The sequence below is a fragment of the Delphinapterus leucas genome, chromosome 21, assembly GCF_059928025.1.
Source record: "Delphinapterus leucas isolate spDelLeu-1000000601 "Yukka" chromosome 21, BTC_Dleu_Yukka2, whole genome shotgun sequence".
Taxonomy (NCBI): Eukaryota; Metazoa; Chordata; class Mammalia; order Artiodactyla; family Monodontidae; genus Delphinapterus; species Delphinapterus leucas.
The window spans coordinates 24790957-24796037 of record NC_143149.1 but is presented as its reverse complement, the minus strand read 5'-3'; the positions used below and the strand labels follow the sequence as shown (position 1 = coordinate 24796037).

Below are 5081 nucleotides of genomic sequence, written 5' to 3'. Positions count from 1 at the left end.
AAAGGCTTTTCTACAGGACTTTAGAAATCACCACTCAGAGAACTAAGAGAAGAATCTATCTACCTGGATTAGTGTTTGTGAATGGAAATGCTCTATAAAATCCACAAAATGTCTGGCATGTTTTAATCTAGTTTTAATATATTTTAATAATATGGACATAAGAAATTTAATTAAAGCCAAAAGCTGGCAACCGAAAGAGGCATCTCCAAGTATTTTTGCCTTAGCACCAACCCAGACATAGGGCCTTGTTGCCTCCAAATATTTGAGTGTGTGTATATACACACCTAAAGACATCCTGAACATGATGCTATCCTATTTCACTTAATGGTTAAGAGCGTGGGCTCTGGAGTCAGGCTGAGCTCAAATCCCAGCCCCACAGTTACCACTGGTATGACCTTGAGCATGTTTCCTAACACCACTGACTCAGTTTCCTCATCTGAAGAATGAGGATAAAAATAATGATTTGTCTCATGAGTGGCTGTGAGAGTGAATTATCTCTGGGGAAGCCTTAGCACACTTCCTGGTCATACAGCAAGTGCTCAGCAAACATTACCTATATCTTTATTACCCTTCATCTGCATATTTGAATTGGTCGTATTCTTAGTCCCTTAGAGTGAACCCAGCTTGCCCATGGGAGCCGAGGCCTGAATAACACATTCTGTGGGTATCTGTCTTTGCCTTGAGAATTCTTCCAGCTCACCCTTCCTTATCCCACCCTCTCTCCAACTTGGCTTCCACAAGATGCCTCCTAGGAGAAGAAACACACACTCTTCCTCTGCCACACTCATATACTTCTTTTTTTTTTTTAAGTTTTTACTTCTTAATTTTTATTTATTTATTTTATAGAAATATAGTTGATTTACAATATCAGCTTCAGATGTACAGTATTATATTAGTTTTAGGTGTACTACATAGTGATTCAGTATTTTTCTAGATTATGCTCTATTCAAAGCTATTATAAAATATTGGCTATATTCCCCGTGCTGTACATTACACCCTTGTGTCTTATTTATTTTATACATAGTAGTCTGTACCTTTTAATCCTCCACCCCTATCTTGCCCCCTCCCTCCTTCCTTCCCCCCACTGGTAGCTAATTTGTTCTCTATATCTTTAAGTCTGTTTCTATTTTGTTATATTCATTTGTTTCAATTTTTAGATTCCACATATAAATGATAACATACAGTGTTTGTCTTTCTCTCCCTGACTTATTTCACTAAGCATAATACCCTCCAGGTCCATCCATGTTGTTGCAAATGACAAAATTTCACTCTTTTTTATGGCTGTGTAGTACTCCTTTGTGTATATTTACCACATCTTCTTTATCCATTCATCTGTTAATGGACACTTAGGTTGCTTCCATATCTTGGCTATTATAAATAATGCTGCTATGGGAGTTCCCTGGTAGTCTAGTGGTAAGGATTCTGCGCTTTCACTGCAGAGGCCTGGGTTCAATCCCTGGTTGGGGAACTGACATCCCACAAGCTGTGCAGTGTGGCCAAAAAAAAAAAAAAAAAAATGCAGCTGTGAACATTGGGGTGCATATATCTTTTCCAATTCGTGTTCTCATTTTCTTAGGATGTATACCCATATATGGTAGTTCTAGTTTTAGTCACTGAAATTTTTAAAGCCATGAATGTAATTTAGCAGGAACACTATCATAGGCAATCCTTTTTGTTTTGTTGCTAAAGCTGTTGGATACATGTTAGAGGGATTACTTTTTTGGCTGAGTGTATGACAGGAAAATAATGTTTAAATCAATATGTACATCCAAGTATCTCCACTAGCATTATTAATCTAGAAGGAAGTATTACATAGACAATAGTAAAAGAAAGGACATTTAGTCTATATTTTCAAATGGGACTTGATCATTTTAAAGTTGTTCACTGGCAAAATTTTTCACCAAGTTAGTATAGATTATATGCTACTTCATAAAAGATAGCAATAAAGAAGTTTGGGTTTTGTTTTTTTTTTTGCATGCGCCTCTCACTGTTGTGGCCTCTCCCATTGCGGAGCACAGGCTCTGGACGCGCAGGCTCAGCGGCCATGGCTCACGGGCCCAGCCGCTCCGCGGCATGTGGGATCCTCCCGGACTGGGGCACGAACGCGCGTCCCCCGCATCGGCAGGCGGACTCCCAACCACTGCGCCACCAGGGAAGCCCTGAAGTTTGGGGTTTTTGTTTTGTTTTTCAGTATTTGCTTTCAGAGAAAAATCCTAAAACTTGTAGGGATTTCTGATGCCAGAAAATTTTGATGTATAAGAGTATATTTAGCAATCAGGGTGACTTAGATCATGGTAATTGGCGTATGTATAATTATAATTTGCATTCCAGTTATTTAAACTGAGATATCCTTGATCAGGTTGAACATACTGTGAGTAGAAGCTCTCTTCTTCCAAGAAATAAGATGGAGACAGTCTTTGGAGAATGGCCTCACTGAACTGGTAAGTTAACTTTCACCGGATTTTGATGACTTCCCCAGTTCTTCCATAATTCCTCAGTGCTCTGGCCATTTTCTGGTAAGTCATGGTCTTCCTGTTGCCTTTTCTTCTCCCCCAAAGTTGGGCAAGTTTTTCTTTGTTTTTTGATACAAACCGAAAGATGTCTTTGGTTTGATCTATCCACTGAATACAAGATGCCATCTCGGGATTACACAGGGATTCATGAAGGTATTGAAACAGTCGGAGCTTCTTCCTGCCTTTTCCTCCCTTTTGCTGGAGACGAGTAGGTTGCACCAGCTGGTTTTCAGGGATGTTCTGCAGAGACTGATGAATATTTCCTTCAAAACAGAGGTCCGCGGCACTGTTCTATATAAATATATTACTGTTCTCCAATTGTAGACCAGTTCCTCTGTGGGCAGCACACCATAGCTGCTGGAATTTCCTCTGACATGAGAACAGTGGTTAATGAAAGCCAGGTAATGTTTGTAATCTGAGGAGTACTGAAGATCACCAGTTGAATGTTGCCTCAGTACTTCAAAAGCATCTTCAAATGCTTGACCCAGCTTGTCTTGTTCAACACAAGCCATGCTTCATTAACAAATTGACAATTCTGTCCATCAGAGGCCAATCTAACATTTCCAGACTCATATACTTCTTTATCTGCCCCATGACACTTCTTTGGGCATTTAATAATTCAGTGGAGAAAATGGATTCTTCTGCTGTGCTAGCTTTTTTCAGAATATTTAAGGTGTTAGCCGAAATCACTGCTCTCCTGTTACTGCATTCCATTCCAACACATCATGAAAGAGTTGATCTCCAAAAATATATATTACTGAATCATAATTGCAATACAGGGTGATTCATTCCATTATGATTATTAGCACTATTATATTAAGATTACTCAGGTTAATTTCCCTCCTAACCATTGTAATAATGTAAGGTTTTTTTTTGGCAAAGGACATTATGTAATGTATTCAGTTATCCTATCACACATATTCTATATTTTTCATCAACCAAGTATTTATTTTAAAAATACTTGGAATAATTTTAGAGGAAATCATTCTATTCCCAATTGCCACGTACAGGCTGAATTTTTTTTAACCAATCGACGTAGTTCAGAAGTTAAAGTTTATAGTTCTACACTATGCTGGCTAAGCTACTCGTTTTGCTGCTACTGATGGAAAATGCTGATAAGCGAAGATCAATGCTGCTGTTACTGCTTATACAACTCAAAAGTTGGTCCCAAGGAAGGCTTCTGTGTATTGGCCATTGTTCTCCTCTCAATAGGTGTGAATGATGGCAGATGAAGTGACAACAGCTCCCTCTGGACCATGGGTAAGCACCACTGACCCCTGCCCATCTCCTTTGCAGGAGGAGTGAGTGTCTATCTGGGGTGGTATGTCTTGGATGGATGGATTTCACAGTCAGGATGGATGTGACAGAGCAGCTTTCTTCTGGGCTCAAACCTCAGTACTTTAATTGTGCTCTCTTCCTACCCACACCCTTAGCTCCCAACCATTCCAGCAGGGATGGCCTCTCACGTTTCCTCTTTCCTGAGTCCATGATGTTAGGAATAACTGGAGTGTTTCTATGTAGATACCTAGGGAGGGGGGCAGAGATGGGGGTTTCTCTCTTACTGGCTTATCTTCTCTGAAGATCCACTCAGTGCAGTAAGTGTATGTGGTGGGGAAAGGGGAGGGGGGAGCACGTGTTCTATCGTCTATTGGCCCATCTTATTCTGTTTTACTTAGGGACACACGTTTCATTCTGCTGGTCAGCTTGTGAAAATCAGTTTCCAGTGATGCCTGCTTGGTGATCTGTTTTGAGGTAAAGCATATGTATCATCTGAACTGAACAAACAAGAGGAGAAAAATACAACTATATTTTGTTGGAGAAGAATTCCCATTGACAGGCTGACAGTTTCTTTACCAATGTTTTTTTAATCCCACTCGCTCATTTTTGGCAGGAAACATATGACATCCCCACGATGAATAAATACAGAGTCTAAGTGTATGCTGGGGATCAGAGCATCAGAAAGCCATTATCATCCCCGAGGTCTGAAGGGGTAACCCACTGAAACTGTAGCTGTAAGTTAGAAGGGGGCATGCAACAGGAGCTGTGGCCTTCAGAAGAGGAATTAGTTACTGCCAACCATGACCAGGTAAGGAGCATTCATGGGGAAATGAATGCCTAGGATTCTCTCCTTCCACCCTACAACCTCCGGCCCGTGCCTCCCTTTGGGGAAACCCAACTTGAAGACAGAGGGCAAGGGAGTCTGTTGACATCCCAGACATCCCAGGAGTCTGACATCCCAGGACACAGAGTTTGGGGGAGCCAGGCAGACAGTGTATGAGAAACAGTAAATGGGGATCAGTCATCATGTAGACAGATCTTCAAGAAACAAGCCAGGGGCTTCCCAGTGGTAAAGAATCCTCCTTCCAATGCAGGGGACGCAGGTTCCATCCCTGGTTGGGGAACTAAGATCCCACATGCCGCGGGGCAACGAAGCCCGTGTGCCACAATTACTAAGCTCGTGCACCTCAACGAGAGAGTCGTGTGCTGCAAACTACAGAGCCCACGCGCCCTGGAGCCTGTGCCAAGGCTCCAACAACTAGAGAAGGAAAACCCTGCACACCACAACTA

At 41.5% G+C, this 5081-nt stretch overlaps 1 pseudogene; it reads right to left on the bottom strand.

Annotated features, from left to right (window-relative positions):
- Positions 1 to 1621: 1621 nt before the first annotated feature.
- On the bottom strand, positions 1622 to 3588 carry LOC111173488 (transcription factor Spi-C pseudogene; annotated as a pseudogene).
- Between the last annotated feature and the right edge of the window lie 1493 nt (positions 3589 to 5081).